Source organism: Ranitomeya imitator, chromosome 3, assembly GCF_032444005.1.
Source record: "Ranitomeya imitator isolate aRanImi1 chromosome 3, aRanImi1.pri, whole genome shotgun sequence".
Lineage (NCBI taxonomy): Eukaryota > Metazoa > Chordata > Amphibia > Anura > Dendrobatidae > Ranitomeya > Ranitomeya imitator.
The window spans coordinates 284181575-284200295 of NC_091284.1; positions in this window are offsets into that span (position 1 = coordinate 284181575).

Consider the following 18721-nt stretch of genomic DNA (forward strand, 5'->3'; position numbering starts at 1 on the left):
TGCACTTTCCGAAGAGGAGGCAAAAGAGCTAGAGAGTCAGCAAGGAAAGCCAAAACTTGTTCCTGCTGCTCCGGCTTTAAAAGTGGTTTTCCTACTCCCAGAAAAGGGAGCGTTCGAGGCCTTGTGTAGCCAGACGATGATGGTGGTTGAACAACTCGAGACTTAGGTGCTATATTGCTTTTCCCACGACCACCTGATGCTCCACCACCACTACCATCATTACCAGCTGGCAATGACCGCCCACGGCCACGACCTCTTCCACCAGACTTCCTCATTCTTGGAAATATGTAACCAAACTAACAAACGGTTTTTGGTACTGTAAAACCAGTTACAAGGTGGACGCAAACTTGTTGGGAATTTAAATCTCCCTTTATAGGTGTGTGAGACTGCAGGGAAAATTAGGCCCACTGTATTACAGTACACAGCTTCAGTGGCAGACAGTGGCTGACAGATATGCCACTAAAAGGACTGACGCAGATGCATACACTGGAAAGAAAAATCTCCCCTTTTTTATATGGAAGACTAGTGAATAAATCTGGCCCACTGTTTTACAGTATAGTTTCTATGGCAGAAAATGACTGACAGATACCACAGACTGGACTGGCACAGATGCACAGATTTGCCAATATTAATCTCCCCTTCTTTTTTATGGGAGACTAGTGAATAAATCTGGCCCACTATATTACAGTATATTTTCTGTGGCAGAAAATGACTGACAGATACCACAGACTGGACTGGCACAAATGCACAGATTTGCCAATATTAATCTCCCCTTTTTTATATGGAACACTAGTGAATAAATCTGGCCCACTGTTTTACAGTATAGTTTCTATGGCAGAAAATGACTGACAGATACCACAGACTGGACTGGCACAGATGCACAGATTTGCCGATATTAATCTCCCCTTCTTTTTCATGGGAGACTAGTGAACAAATCTGGCCCACTGTCTTACAGTATAGTTTCTGTGGCAGAAAAAGACTGGCAGATACCACAGACTGGACTGGCACAGATGCACAGATTTGCCAATATTAATCTCCCCTTCTTTTTTTTTTATGGGAGACTAGTGAATAAATCTGGCCCACTGTTTTACAGTATAGTTTCTGTGGCAGAAAATGACTGACAGATAATACAGACTGGACTGGCACAGATGCACAGATTTGCCAATATTAATCTCCCCTTCTTTTTTTATGGGAGACTAGTGAATAAATCTGGCCCACTGTATTACAGTATATTTTCTGTGGCAGAAAATGACTGACAGATACCACAGACTGGACTGGCACAGATGCACAGATTTGTCAATATTAATCTCCCCTTTTTTATGGGAGACTAGTGAATAAATCTGGCCCACTGTTTTACAGTATTGTTTCTGTGGCTGAGAATGACTGACAGATAACACAGACTGGACTGGCACAGATGCACAGATTTGCCGATATTAATTTCCCCTTCTTTTTTTTATGGGAGATTAGTGAATAAATCTGGCCCACTGTTTTACTGTATAGTTTCTGTGGCAGAAAATGACTGACAGATAACACAGACTGGACTGGCACAGATGCACAGATTTGCCAATATTAATCTCCCCTTCTTTTTTTATGGGAGACTAGTGAATAAATCTGGCCCACTGTTTTACAGTATTGTTTCTGTGGCAGAAAATGACTGACAGATACAATAGACTGGACTGGCACTGTTATGACCTCGTGGTCAGGACAATAATGGACCTGGTGGTTAAGAGCACACGGAATGACCTGATAGTTACTGATAATAAGCACGAGCTCTGGGACGTGGGAACTCTGCTGACCGCAATCCCTAAACCTATCAAACACACTAGAAATAGCCGTGGATTGCGCCTAATGCTCCCTATGCAACTCGGCACAGCCAAAGAAACTAGCTAGCCCTGAAGATAGAAAAATAAAGCCTACCTTGCCTCAGAGAAATTCCCCATAGGAAAAGGCAGCCCCCCACATATAATGACGGTGAGTAAAGATGAAAATACAAACACAGAGATGAAATAGATTTAGCAAAGTGAGGCCCGACTTACTGAACAGACCGAGGATAGGAAAGGTTACTTTGCGGTCAGCACAAAAACCTACAAAAAGACCACGCAGAGGGCGCAAAAAGACCCTCCGCACCGACTCACGGTGCGGAGGCGCTCCCTCTGCGTCCCAGAGCTTCCAGCAAGCAAGACAACAAATTAAATAGCAAGCTGGACAGAAAAATAGAAAACCCAAAAAATACAAGCTGGAACTTAGCTTCTGATGGGAAGACAGGTCACAAGAACGATCCAGGAGTGAACTAGACCAATACTGGAACATTGACAGGTGGCATGGAGCAAAGATCTAAGTGGAGTTAAATAGAGCAGCAGCTAACGAATTAACCTTGTCACCTGTGAAACTCAGAAACACCCACTAGAGGAAGTCCATGGACAGAACCAGCTGAAGTACCACTCATGACCACAGGAGGGAGCCCGACAACAGAATTCACAACAGTACCCCCCCCTTGAGGAGGGGTCACCGAACCCTCACCAGAGCCCCCAGGCCGACCAGGATGAGCCAAATGAAAGGCACGAACCAGATCGGCAGCATGAACATCAGAGGCAAAAACCCAGGAATTATCTTCCTGACCATAACCCTTGTACTTGACCAGGTACTGGAGTTTCCGTCTGAAAACACGAGAATCCAAAATCTTCTCCACCACATACTCCAACTCCCCCTCAACTAACACCGGGGCAGGAGGATCAACGGATGGAACCACAGACGCCACTTATCTCCGCAATAACGACCTATGGAACACATTATGGATGGCAAAAGAAGCAGGAAGGGCCAAACGAAATGACACAGGATTGATAACCTCAGAAATCTTATACGGACCAATGAAACGAGGCTTAAACTTAGGAGAGGAAACCTTCATAGGAACATAACGAGACGACAACCAAACCAAATCCCCAACACGAAGTCGGGGACCCACACAGCACCGGCGGTTAGCGAAACGTTGAGCCTTCTCCTGGGACAATGTCAAATTGTCCACCACATGAGTCCAAATCTGCTGCAACCTATCCACCACAGTATCTACACCAGGACAGTCTGAAGACTCAACCTGCCCTGAAGAGAAACGAGGATGGAAACCAGAATTGCAGAAAAACGGCGAAACCAAAGTAGCCGAGCTGGCCCGATTATTAAGGGCGAACTCAGCCAACGGCAAAAAGGACACCCAATCATCCTGATCAGCAGAAACAAAGCATCTCAGATATGTTTCCAAAGTTTGATTAGTTCGTTCGTTTTGGCCATTTGTCTGAGGATGGAAAGCCGAGGAAAAAGACAAATCAATGCCCATCCTAGCACAAAAGGATCGCCAAAACCTTGAAACAAACTGGGAACCTCTGTCAGAAACGATGTTCTCCTGGATACCATGTAAACGAACCACATGCTGGAAAAATAATGGCACCAAATCAGAGGAGGAAGGCAATTTAGACAAAGGTACCAAATGGACCATCTTAGAAAAGCGATCACAAACCACCCAAATGACCGACATCTTTTGAGAGACGGGGAGATCCGAATTAAAATCCATAGAAATATTCATCCAGGGCCTCTTCGGGACCGGCAAGGGCAAAAGCAACCCACTGGCACGAGAACAGCAGGGCTTAGCCCGAGCACAAGTCCCACAGGACTGCACAAAAGAACGCACATCCCGCGACAAAGATGGCCACCAGAAGGATCTAGCCACCAAATCTCTGGTACCAAAGATTCCAGGATGCCCAGCCAACACTGAACAATGAATCTCAGAGATAACTCTACTAGTCCATCTATCAGGGGCAAACAGTTTCTCCGCTGGGCAACGGTCAGGTCTATCAGTCTGAAATTTTTGCAGCACCCGCTGCAAATCAGGGGAGATGGCAGACAAAATTAACCCCTCTTTGAGAATACCCACCGGCTCAGGAACACCCGGAGAGTCAGGCACAAAACTCTTTGACAGGGCATCAGCCTTCACATTCTTAGAGCCCGGAAGGTACGAAACCACAAAATGAAAAACGGGAGAAAAATAACGACCATCGAGCCTGTCTCGGATTCAACCGTTTGGCAGACTCAAGATAAGTCAAATTCTTGTGATCTGTCAAGACCACCACGCGATGCTGGGCTCCTTCCAGCCAATGACACCACTCCTCGAATGCCCACTTCATGGCCAACAAATCACGATTACCAACATCATAGTTACGCTCAGCAGGCGAAAACTTTCTAGAAAAGAAAGCACATGGCTTCATCACCGAGCCATCAGAACTTCTCTGCGACAAAACAGCCCCTGCTCCAATCTCAGAAGCATCAACCTCAACCTGAAACGGAAGCGAAACAACGCTTCAACTCCTGAAAAGCCTCTACAGCCGCAGAAGACCAATTGACCACATCAGCACGCTTCTTGGTCAAATCAGTCAACGGTTTAGCAACAGTAGAAAAATTAGCGATGAAGCACCGATAAAAATTAGCAAAGCCCAGGAACTTTTGCAGGCTCTTCACAGATGTCGGCTGAGTCCAATCGTAAATGGCCTGGACTTTAACAGGGTCCATCTCGATAGTAGAAGGGGAAAAAATGAACCCCAAAAATGAAACCTTCTGAACACCAAAGAGACACTTTGACCCCTTCACAAACAAGGAATTCGCACGAAGGACCTGGAACACCATTCTGACCTGCTTCACATGAGACTCCCAATCATCCGAAAAGACCAAAATATCATCCAAATACACAATCAGGAATTTATCCAGGTACTCACGGAAGATGTCATGCATAAAGGACTGAAATACTGATGGAGCATTGTAAAGCCCGAATGGCATAACCAGGTACTCAAAATGGCCCTCGGGCGTATTAAATGCTGTTTTCCATTCATCGCCTTGTTTAATACACACAAGATTATACGCCCCTCGAAGATCTATCTTGGTGAACCAACTAGCCCCTTTAATACGAGCAAACAAATCAGACAGCAACGGCAAAGGATACTGAAATTTGACTGTAATTTTATTAAGAAGGCGGTAATCAATACAAGGTCTCAAAGAACCATCCCTCTTGGCCACAAAAAAAAACCCTGCTCCTAACGGTGATGACGACGGGCGAATATGGCCTTTCTCCAAGGAATTCTTTATATAACTCCGCATAGCGGCGTGTTCTGGCACAGATAAATTGAACAATCGGCCCTTAGGAAACTTACTACCAGGAATCAAATTAATTGCACAATCGCAATCCCTATGAGGAGGTAGGGCACTGGCTTTGGGCTCATCAAATACATCCCGATAATCCGACAAAAACTCTGGAACTTCAGAAGGAGTGGAAGACGAAATAGACAAAAATGGAACATCACCATGTACCCCCTGGCAACCCCAGCTGGACACAGACATAGATTTCCAGTCCAATACTGGATTATGAACCTGTAGCCATGGCAACCCCAAAACGACCACATCATGCAGATTATGCAAAACCAGAAAGCGGATATCCTCCTGATGTGCAGGAGCCATGCACATGGTCAATTGGGTCCAATACTGAGGCTTATTCTTGGCCAAAGGCGTAGCATCAATTCCTCTCAATGGAATAGGATACTGCAAGGGCTCCAAGAAAAAACCACAGCGCCTAGCATACTCCAAGTCCATCAAATTCAGGGCAGCGCCTGAATCCACAAATGCCATAACAGAATAGGATGACAAAGAGCAAATCAGAGTAACAGACAATAGAAATTTAGACTGTACCGTACCAATGGTGGCAGACCTAGCGAACCGCTTAGTGCGCTTAGGACAATCGGAGATAGCATGAGTGGAATCACCACAATAAAAACATAGCCCATTCCGACGTCTGTGTTCTTGCCGTTCAGCTCTGGTCAAAGTCCTATCACATTGCATAGGCTCAGGCCCATGCTCAGATAGTACCGCCAAATGGTGCACAGCTTTACGCTCACGCAAGCGTCGATCGATCTGAATGGCCAAGGACATGGACTCATTCAGACCAGCAGGCATGGGAAACCCCACCATGACATCTTTAAGGGCTTCAGAGAGACCCTTTCTGAAGATTGCTGCCAGGGCACATTCATTCCACTGAGTGAGCACAGACCACTTTCGAAACTTCTGACAATATATCTCCGCTTCATCCTGACCCTGACACAGAGCCAGCAAGATTTTCTCTGCCTGATCCACTGAATTAGGCTCGTCATAAAGCAATCCAAGCGCTAGGAAAAACGCATCAACATCACGCAATGCCGGATCTCCTGGCGCAAGGGAAAATGCCCAGTCTTGAGGGTCACCACGTAACAAAGAAATAATGATTTTTACTTGTTGAACAGGGTCACCTGAGGAGCGAGGTTTCAAGGCAAGAAACAATTTACAATTATTTTTTGAAATTCAAGAACTTAGATCTATCACCAAAAAACAAATCAGGAATTGGAATCCTAGGCTCTGACATCGGATTCTGAACCACAAAATCTTGAATGTTTTGTATCCTTGTAGTGAGATTATCCATCCAAGAGGACAGACATTGAATGTCCATGTTTACACCAGTGTCCTGAACCACCCAGAGGTAAAGGGGAAAATAGGGACAAAACACACTGCAAAGAAAAAAAAATGGTCTCAGAACTTCTCTTATCCCTCTATTGAGATGCATTAGTACTTTGGGCCACCTGTACTGTTATGACCTGGTGGTCAGGACAATAATGGACCTGGTGGTTAAGAGCACACAGAATGACCTGATAGTTACTGATAATAAGGACGAGCTCTGGGACGTGGGAACTCTGCTGACCGCAATCCCTAAACCTATCAAACACACTAGAAATAGCCGTGGATTGCGCCTAACGCTCCCTATGCAACTCGGCACAGCCTAAGAAACTAGCTAGCCCTGAAGATAGAAAAATAAAGCCTACCTTGCTTCAGAGAAATTCCCCAAAGGAAAAGGCAGCCCCCCACATATAATGACGGTGAGTAAAGATGAAAATACAAACACAGAGATGAAATAGATTTAGCAAAGTGAGGCCCGACTTACTGAACAGACCGAGGATAGGAAAGGTTACTTTGCGGTCAGCACAAAAACCTACAAAAAGACCACGCAGAGGGCGCAAAAAGACCCTCCGCACCGACTCACGGTGCGGAGGCGCTCCCTCTGCGTCCCAGAGCTTCCAGCAAGCAAGACAACAAATTAAATAGCAAGCTGGACAGAAAAATAGCAAACCCAAGAAATACAAGCTGGAACTTAGCTTCTGATGGGAAGACAGGTCACAAGAACGATCCAGGAGTGAACTAGACCAATACTGGAACATTGACAGGTGGCATGGAGCAAAGATCTAAGTGGAGTTAAATAGAGCAGCAGCTAACGAATTAACCTTGTCAACTGTGAAACTCAGAAACACCCACCAGAGGAAGTCCATGGACAGAACCAGCTGAAGTACCATTCATGACCACAGGAGGGAGCCCGACAACAGAATTCACAACATGGCACAGGTGCACTGATTGGCAATATGAATCTCCCTTTTTAGGTGTGGGACAGTGCAGAAAAATACAGGCCCACTGTTTCACACTACACAGGTTCAAGGCCAGAAAGTGGCTTGAAGATATACAGTATATATTATATATATATATATATATATATATATATATATATATATATATATATATATATACTGTACTACAATTACTATCTCCCTACAGTAATCTCAGAAAAGTATGGCAGGCAGCAATAAAAAGGACTGCTGCACACAAAAGTGTGGACAAACAAACAAGATAGCTGTGCAGAAAGGAAGGAGCAACAGGATTTGTGCTTTGAAAAAAGCAGTTGGTTTGCACAGCAGCGTACAAACAGCAATGCAGCCATCAGGGAGCCTTATAAGGCAGCCTTATTAGCTACAGAGCTGATGCACAGAAATCTAGCCTCCACTGTCCGTGCAAAGAAAAGGTGGTGTTGGACAGTGGAAATCGCTACAGCACAAGCGGTTTGGGGGTTTATATTCCCTGCCTAACGCTATCCCTGCTTCTGAGGAAGTGGCAGCAACCTCTCCCTATGGTCAGATCAGCAGCAGTAAGATGGCGGTCGGCGTGCACGCCCCTTTATAACCCCTGTGACACTGCAGAAAGCAAGCCAATCACTGCCATGCCCTTCTCTAAGATGGTGGGGACCGAGAACTATGTCATCACGCTGCCCACACTCTGCGTCCTCCTGCATTGGCTGAGAAATGGCGCTGAATGCATCATATGAAACGCGACTTTGGCGCGAAGGTCGCCGACCGCTTGGCCGACCCCACACAGGGATCGGGTCAGGTTTCATGAAACCCGACTTTGCCAAAAGTCGGTAGCTTATGAAAATGACCGATCCGTTTCGCTCAACCCTAGTAGTTAGTCCAGGCTTGCAAGTGCATGGTGGTTAAATGTCTACACATGCAACTTGTATTTCCATTTTTCACATTCTGACCTCTGCTGAAGGTCCTTGAGCATTTCTTACAGATGACTTTGCACTGATCATTTGGATCTTGGTTAAAAAATTGCCAGACTGCACTCTTCCTACTATCGGATACCTTTTCAGGCATTGCACTCTGAGCTACTTTAACCGGATGGCCACGCTGTCCTACAACTGTTTTTGGTTTTGACCCATGTTTTTGGCCAGATACGGGCCTGCCTGATGAAAGCTGTTGCAATGTTGATGCCTGCTGCGGCTCCTCCTCCTCCGCTTCAGAGCTACTGCCGTCGGCACCCTGTTCCCCCAATGGCTGCCAATCGGGGTCAACAACTATCACCTCCTCTTCTGTGTCCTGTGCACCTTCCTCTGTGTCACTGTGTAAGCCGGTGCTAGAGCGTTCGGGACGGGGCCCAATATTCTCATCAGGGTCAGATTCTGGCTCAGTACACTGTGAGGGCAATGTTGTGATCTGTGTCAATGGAACAGCATAACAATCTAGCTGTGGCTGTGCATCTGTGCACTCCATGTCCGATTCATCTTGTAATGGGCATGGCCTGTTAACAATTTCCCTTTCTAACCCAGGCACGGTATGTGTAAAGAGCTCCATGGAGTAACCTGTTGTGTCGCCTGACGCATCCTTCTCTGTTGTTCTGGGTGAAGGACACAAGGAAGCAACTTGTTCCTGACCGAGAGCATTCACTGACGATGCACTGCTTTTAAATTTTGCACTTTCCGAAGAGGAGGCGAAAGAGCTAGAGGCAGAGGCAGCAAGGAAAGCCAAGACTTGTAATTGCTGCTCCGGCTTTCAAAGCGGTTTTCCTACTCCCAGAAAAGGGAGCGTTCGAGGCCTTGTGTAGCCAGACGATGACGCTGGCTCAACAACTCGAGACTTAGGTGCTATATTGCTTTTCCCACGACCACCTGATGCTCCACCACCACTACCATCATTACCAGCTGGCAATGACCACCCACGCCCACGACCTATTCCACCAGACTTCCTCATTCTTGGAAAAATGTAACCAAACTAACAAATGTAATATGGTACTGTAAAACCAGTTAGAAGGTGTACGTAAACTTGTTGTGAGTGTATGAATGGCTCATATCCCCCCCTCCTGGATGCATGGCTCATATTCCCCCCCTCCTGTATCCATGGCTAATCTATCAAAGCTCCTGCTCCCATCTTGCATGGCTCGGCTTACTGTCCTCCTTCATCCCCCCGTCCCCTGTCCCCCCGTCCCTCATACTCACCTTTCCCACACCATGCGGCCGCGCCGAACATCCCTCTGGCTCTGTCCCAACTCCCGGCGCAGCACCTTCTTCCTGAGTGAGCGGTCATGTGGTACCGCTCATTAAGGTCATGAATATGCACATATTCATGACCTTAATGAGCGGTACCAGGTGACCGCTCACTCATGACGAGCTGCAGACGATGAGACCAGTCATTGCTGAAGTAGGGTGAGTATGACGTCTTCAAGGAGGGTGGGAGGCAGGAGGGTGGGAGGCAGGTGGGCGGGCGGGCGCTGGGGGGGGCTGGGGGCGGTCGGTCGGGAGATGACCCAGGACTTAAATAAAAAAAAACCTTGCTCAGCTGCCGCCCCTCGCAGCGTCCCGCCCTAGGCACATGCCCTCAAGTGCCTAGTGGCAAATACGGCCCTGCAGCAGAGCCCACATAGTAGTGCATAGCACAGTCCACATAGTAGTATACAGCACAGCCCACATGGTAGTATACAGCAGAGCCCACACAGTAGTATACAGCACAGCCCACATACTAGTATACAGCAGAGCCCACATAGTAGTATATAGCACAGCCTACATAGCAGAATACAGCAGAGCCCACACAGTAGTATACAGCACAGCCCACACAGTAGTATACAGCACTGCCCACACAGTAGTATATAACACAGCTCACATAGTAGTATACAGCAGAGCCTACACAGTAGTATAAAGCACTGCCCACACAGTAGTATATAGTACAGCCCACATAGTAGTATACAGCACAGCCCACACAGTAGTATACAGCAGAGCCCACATAGTAGTATACAGCAGAGCCCACATAGTAGTATACAGCACTGCCCACACAGTAGTATATAGCACAGCCCACACAGTAGTATATAGCACAGCCCACACAGTGGTATATAGCACAGCGCACACAGTAGTATACAGCAGAGCCCACATAGTAGTGTATAGCACAGCCCACATACCAGTATACAGCACAGCCCACACAGTAGTATACAGCACAGCCCACATAGTAGTATACAGCACAGCCCACATAGTAGTATACAGCAGAACCTACACAGTAGTATATAGCACATCTCTCCTCCCCCCTAAAATGGCCCCACAGTCCAGTAAATAAAACACTCCTCACCTCCCCTCGTGCCTGTGGCTGCCACTGCTCTGCCTGGGAAACAGTGAGTGCGCGCACACCCGCAGTGTCAGACGCAGAGCGGGAATGATGGGAGAGGGAGCGTCAGGTGACGCTCTCTCCTCCATCATTGCATTCAACTGTACCGGCGTCATAGATGCCGGTATAGTTGAATGCGGCAGCGGCGGCGCTAGGGGAGGCAGGGTGAGTCAGCGTGCAGCGGCCCACTACTGGCAACGGCCCTACTGGCATTTGCCAGAACTGCCCGATGGCCAGTCCGGCCCTGAGATGATATACAGTAAATCCATGGATTGTGGACCACCAAACCACCCTCATCCTTTGCCCTTAGCAGATGTTCCAATTTGTTGCCCGCCAGGCCACCCTTCCAATTTAAGTCCCTAAATAGAGTCTTGATCCTATAAAATTTACTCTGAGGCAGCCACACTGGATCATTATGCAATATGTATAGGAGCTGAGGCATAAGTATCATTTTGATCAAATTTACTCTTCCTGCAACCAACAGAAATAGCTTCTTCCAGGCCCCAACTGGAACTTCACAAGCATAGGAGTCAGGTTGAGACGCGCATAGAAGTCAGGTTGAGCCGCCCATAGTCCTCTATTTTGCCCGAAACCACGATGCCCAGATATTGAAACTCATGTACCACCCTTAAGGGAACCCCAGGGTCTAGTGTCAGAGGAGCCGCCGCATCCATGGGCAACAACACAGACTTATCCCAATTAATAGATAATCCGGAAAGAGTCCCAAATTTTTTAATGCTGTTCAAAACAGCACCCAAAGACTACTGCACATCTTCCAAGAACGGTAACACATAGTCCGCGTACAGGGCAAGCTTTTCTTCATAGTTTCCGTATCTAAATCCCTTTATGTCCCTATACCTCCGTATCACTGCCACCAAGGGCTCAACTGCAATTGCAAACAAGAGAGGAGACAAGGGGCACCCCTGCCGTGCTCCCCTATACAAAGGGAAATCCCACAAGAGCCCATTTACCCATATCTTGGCTCTTGGAGAGGCATATAACAATTGCACCCAAATTATAAATCTCTCGCCAAAACCCATAGCCTTCATAACTACCCACAAATAACGCCATTCCACACTATCAAAAGCCTTTGCGGCGTCTAAAGACACCACCACCCTCTGAGCAATGTTGTCTGACTTTACCTGCATATTGAGAAACAATCGTCTAAGATTATATGCTGTAGAACTATTGGGCATAAAACCGGACTGTTCCCAGATAAGTAGTGTCATTATCGCCTTGTTAAGACGATTAGCCAACATTTTGGCCAAGATTTTGAGATCTATGGTTAATAATGAGATTAGGCGAGAAGAAGCTGGATCCGTCGGATCCTTACCCTGTTTTGGCAACACTTCAATTATTGCCTCAGGCATGGACCACGAAAACTCACCCTCCACCACACCAGCAGCATACACCTCCAACAAAACGGGAAGCAATACCTACTCTTTACATTTTATTTACACCTCCCCTGGGATACCATCCACCTCTGGGGCTTTAGCATTAGGTATAAAGGCCAGTGCGGCGTCAAGCTCCTCCAAATTAAACGGCTCTTCAAGAAGTCCCTGATCATCCGTACAAAGTCTAGGAAGCTGAACCTCTGCCAGAAAACCATCCACTTCCTCCATCGTTGGTTGTACCCGTGACTTAGAAAGATCTGAATAATACTCCGTCATCACCTCCAAAATTGCCCGCGACCAATATGCTCCGACCCATCCTTTCCCTTCAAAGCAACTATATGTGTGGAGTCTCTCTGTGCCGCCAGTATTGTAGAATGGAGATGACCCGCCTTGTCTACCTCCTCATGCACTACTCTTTAAACTTAGTTTTTCACAAGCATCCATCTGTTTGTTTGGTTTTCCTCCAACACTGATCTGCTTTCTATAAATCAGCATCTCACAAACATGTTGCACTTTGCCCTTTAGACACACACATGCGTCTTTGGTTTGGCAACATATTTTTGACAGGCATTTTTTAGGCCGAGTCAAACACGCGCATCTGTTACACCGATCTTCTGACGGGCATGAAACATATTCTGGTAATTGGTGGTGGCTAAATGACAAATCTTTGTAGGCTGTATCCTGGATATCATACCTCCCATAGCCACCACTGTTATTAATAATGTACGTTCCCATTCCTGTCATCACCATTGCCCTTTTCCTAATCACTTCATCCAACGATTCGTCCGTCATATTTTTACTACAAACCTGCACCTTCCCAGCGGCAACTGTGTTCGAAACCATGTTACAGTTTTGCAAGGTGTTTATGATGGCCGTAAACAATTTTTTGTGAAACATTGCAACCCCCATGGGGAAATGTTTGTCAGCCCATGCACTTAGTGAATGGGCATTACAAGTGTAGGAGACACAATCCTTTACATTGGGGCTTGGTTTTAATGAGGCCTTCAGCAATGTCTTCTCATATTCCACCACTAGAACACCATGGTTCTAGTGTTCCCTGCTGCTACAGAAAGTCATTTTTTGGGAAAGGGTGTCTAGGATCCACATGAACAATTTTTTTTACAAATTAACCACCTATGAGCAAATGCTTGTCAGGCCAGGCACTTCATTACAACTCTAAGAGACCCACACCCCAACATTGGGCCTACTTCTTAACTCTGTCTCCTGCAATGTGTCCTTTACCTGCCTCTAGATCACCAGGGTGAACGTGTTCTGTACTGTTATAGGCCGGTGAATTATGGGCAAGGGGCCTGCAATGGCACTAGTATATTTTTAAAAAAGGTACCCCACATTGTTGAAACCACATCCTTGTTGGCAAAGACTTCATAACATTTGTGTACCTTTAAGAGCTCCCTTAAAAAGCTCCTTTTTGTGTTGCTTGGTTGTTCAGATTGGACACAATGCACTTCATATAAATTTGATAAAGCAATGCTGTTAGTTTGGCTCTGTAGTTCATTACAAATATTTATTTGTCGACTAAATTAGTTTCTCTCCTTGAGAGCGATAACTTTGGCTGCCTCAAATGTACAAATGGCAAATATACAAATGGCGATTTGTACCAAGATTTAAATACTGTATACAGAATGCATTCAGACAATCACATAGCTGCATTTCTTGTAAAACAATTACAGATGTGACAGACAATGCTTATAGTGACAGAATCTTGATTATTCGCTTCACAAACAGTTCTAAGCCTCTATATGTTTGCTGATTGTCATTGTAAAACATTAAAGTTTACTGAAACTATGCCGGTGGTGGTTTGATCGAAATCCTTGTGGCTTTTATTTTCTAGGGGTTTATGGCCCCTCATCTGATGAGTCCATGATATCTCAGTTTCATCCCACCTTGAAAAGTGGCCACTTGAAGGTCTGGGTGAAACTAGAGTTACTACATAGTGTAAATCACTATGTAAAACCAGAGAAACATGACTAAGACAGATGCCAAAACTGGGGTACCTGTACATGTACAGTGTGCTGATACTTTCATAAGTGGGGACGCCCATGCAGTGTAGGTAATCTACCAGGGGTTCTCTGTCTTGGGTGTTGCTTCTCTGATATTCCAGACGGATGATGTTTAAAAGCCTCTCGGTAATGATCTAAGTATACTGTATGTAGTGAATCTTCAGATATACGTATAATCACTATATGTATTTAATCCTTATATGTACTTATTAACCTGTGTATGTTAACATATGCAAAGGTGTATGCACTCACACTATTCAATCATACTATTCCTTGAATTTTGTTGTTAGCAATAAAATTGCATTGTATTGCAAGTATTAGCGTTTTTTAACCCCTTCATGACCCAGCCTATTTTGACCTTAAAGACCTTGCCGTTTTTTGCAATTCTGACCAGTGCCCCTTTATGAGGTAATAACTCAGGAACGCTTCAATGGATCCTAGCGGTTCTGAGATTGTTTTTTCGTGACATATTGGGCTTCATGTTAGTGGTAAATTTAGGTCAATAAATTCTGTGTTTATTTGTGATAAAAACGGAAATTTGGCGAAAATTTTGAAAATTTCGCAATTTTCACATTTTTAATTTTTATTCTGTTAAACCAGAGAGGTATGTGACACAAAATAGTTAATAAATAACATTTCCCACATGTCTTCTTTACATCAGCACAATTTTGGAAACAAAATTTTTTTTTGCTAGGAAGTTATAAGGGTTAAAATTTGACCAGCGATTTCTCATTTTTACAACAAAATTTACAAAACCATTTTTTTTAGGGACCACCTCACATTTGAAGTCAGTTTGAGGGGTCTATATGGCTGAAAATACCAAAAAGTGACACCATTCTAAAAACTGCACCCCTCAAGGTGCACAAAACCACATTCCAGAAGTTTATTAACCCTTCAGGTGCTTCACAACAGCAGAAGCAACATGGAAGGAAAAAATGAACATTTAACTTTTTAGTCACAAAAATGATTTTTCAGCAACAATTTTTGTATTTTCCCAATGGTAAAAGGAGAAACTGAACAACGGAAGTTGTTGTCCAATTTGTCCTGAGTATGCTGATACCTCATATGTGGGAGTAAACCACTGTTTGGGCGCACGGCAGGGCTTGGAAGGGAAGGAGCGCCATTTGACTTTTTGAATGAAAAATTGGCTGCACTCTTTAGCGGACACCATGTCAAGTTTGGAGAGCCCCCGTGTGCCTAAAAATTGGAGCTCCCCCACAAGTGACCCCATTTTGGAAACTAGACGCCCCAAGGAACTTATCTAGATGCATAGTGAGACCTTTAAACCCCCAGGTGCTTCACAAATTGATCCGTAAAAATGAAAAAGTACTATTTTTTCACACAAAAAATTATTTTAGCCTCAATTTTTTCATTTTCACATAGACAACAGGATAAAATGGATCCTAAAATTTGTTTGGCAATTTCTCATGAGCACACCGATACCTTACATGTGGGGGTAAACCACTGTTTGGGCACATGGTAAGGCTCGGAAGGGAAGGAGCGCCATTTGACTTTTTGAATGAAAAATTATCTCCATCGTTAGCGGACACCATGTCGCGTTTGGAGAGACCCTGTGTGCTTAAACATTGGAGCTCCCCCACAAGTGACCCCATTTTGGAAACTGGACTCCCCAAGGAACTTATCTAGATGCTTAGTGAGCACTTTAAACCCTCAGGTGCTTCACAAAGTTCCGTAAAAATGAAAAAGTACTTTTTTTTCACAAAAAATTTCTTTTCGCCTCAATTTTTTCATTTTCACATGGGCAATAGGATAAAATGGATCCTAAAATTTGTTGAGCAATTTCTCCCGAGTACGCTGATACCTCATATGTGGGGGTAAACCACTGTTTGGGCACACGGCAGGGCTCGGAAGGGAAGGCGCGCCTTTTGACTTTTTGAATGGAAAATTAGCTCCAATTGTTAGCGGACACCATGTCGCATTTGGAGAGCCCCTGTGTGCCTATTCAATGGAGCTCCCCCACAAGTGACCCCATTTTGGAAACTAGACCCCACAAGGAACTTATCTAGATGCATACTGAGCACTTTAAACCCCCAGGTGCTTCACAGAAGTTTATAATGCAGGGCCATGAAAATAAAAAATAATTTTTCTTTTCTCAAAAAATGATTTTTTAGCCTGGAATTTCCTATTTTGCCAATGGTAATAGGAGAAATTGGACCATAAATGTTGTTGTCCAGTTTGTCCTGAGTACGCAGATACCCCATATGTGGGGGTAAACCACTGTTTGGGGGCACGGCAGGGCTCAGAAGGGAAGGCATGCCATTTGGCTTTTTAAATGGAAAATTAGCTCCAATTATTAGCGGACACCATGTCGCGTTTGGAGAGCCCCTGTGTGCCTAAACATTGGAGATCCCCCACAAATGACCCCATTTTGGAAACTAGACCCCCAGAGGAACTAATCTAGATGTGTGTTGAGCACTTTGAACCCTCAAGTGCTTCACAGAAGCTTATAACGCAGAGCCATGAAAATAAAAATAAAAAATTCTTTTCTCAAAAATGATTTTTTAGCCCGCAATTTTTTATTTTCCCAAGGGTAACAGGAGAAATTTGACACCAAAAGTTGTTTTCCAGTTTCTCCTGAGTACGTTGATACCCAATATGTGGGGGTAAACCACTGTTTAGGCACATGCTGGGGCTCGGAAGTGAAGTAGTGACGTTTTGAAATGCAGACTTTGATGGAATGCTCTGCGGGCGTCACGTTGCGTTTGCAGAGCCCCTGATGTGGCTAAACAGTAGAAACCCACCACAAGTGACCCCATTTTGGAAACTAGACCCCGAAAGGACCTTATCTAGATGTGAGGTGAGCACTTTGAATCCCCAAGTGCTTCACAGAAGTTCATAACACAGAGCAGTGAAAATAATAAATACGTTTTCTTTCCTCAAAAATAATTTTTTAGCCCAGAATTGTTTATTTTCCCAAGGGTTACAGGAGAAATTGGACCACAAAAGTTGTTGTCCAGTTTCTCCTGAGTAAGCTGATACCCCATGTGTGGGGGTAAACCACTGTTTGGGCACACGTGGGGGCTCAGAAGGGAAGTAGTGACTTTTGAAATGCAGACTTTGATGGAATGGTCTGCGGGCGTCACGTTGCGTTTGCAGAGCCCCTGGTGTGCCTAAACAGTAGAAACCCCACACAAGTGACCCCATTTTGGAAACTAGACCCCCCATGGAACTTATCTAGATATGTGGTGAGCACTTTGAACCCCCAAGTGCTTCACAGACGTTTACAACGCAGAGCCGTGAAAATAAAAAATCATTTTTCTTTCCTCAAAAATGATGCTTTAGCAAGCAATTTTTTATTTTCTCAAGGGTAACAGGAGAAATTGGACCCCAGTAATTGTTGCGCAGTTTGTCCTGAGTATGCTGGTACCCCATATGTGGGGGTAAACCACTGTTTGGGCACACGTCGGGGCTCGGAAGTGAGGGAGCACCATTTGACTTTTTGAATACAAGATTGGCTGGAATCAATGGTGGCGCCATGTTGCGTTTGGAGACCCCCTGATGTGCCTAAACAGTGGAAACCCCTCAATTCTAACTCCAACACACCCCTAAACCTTATCCCAACTGTAGCCGTAACCCTAATCACAACCCTAACCCCAACACACCCGTAACCCCAACACACCCCTAACCCTAACCACAACCCTAATTCCAACCCAACCCTAACCCTAAGGCTATGTGCCAACGTTGCGGATTCGTATGAGATTTTTCAGCACCATTTTTGAAAAATCCGCGGGTAAAAGGCACTGCGTTTTACCTGCGGATTTACCGCGGATTTCCAGTGTTTTTTGTCCGGATTTCACCTGCGGATTCCTATTGAGGAACAGGTGTAAAACGCTGCGGAATCCGCACAAAGAATTGACATGCTGCGGAAAATACAACGCAGCGTTCCCGCGCGGTATTTTCCGCACCATGGGCACAGCGGATTTGGCTTTCCATATGTTTACATGGTACTGTAAACCTGATGGAACACTGCTGCGAATCCGCAGCGGCCAATCCGCACCGTGTGCACATAGCCTAATTCTAAAGGTATGTGCACATGCTGCGGAAAACGCTGCGGATCCGCAGCAGTTTCCTATGAGCTTACAGTTCAATGTAAACCTACGGGAAACAAAAATCGCTGTACACATGCTGCGGAAAAACTGCACGGAAACGCAGCGGTTTACATTCCGCAGCATGTCACTTCTTTCTGCGGATTCCACAGCGGTTTTACAACTGCTCAAATAGAAAATCGCAGTTGTAAAACCGCATTGAAATGCGCAGAAAAAACATGGTAAATCCGCCATAAATCTGCAGCGGTTTAGCACTGCGGATTTATCAAATCCTCTGCGGAAAAATCCGCATAGGACCAGAATACGTGTGCACATCCCGAACCCTAACCCTACCCCTAACCCTACCCCTAACCCTAACCCTACCCCTACCCCTAACCCTACCCCTAACCCTAACCCTACCCCTAACCCTACCCCTAGCCCTAACCCTACCCCTA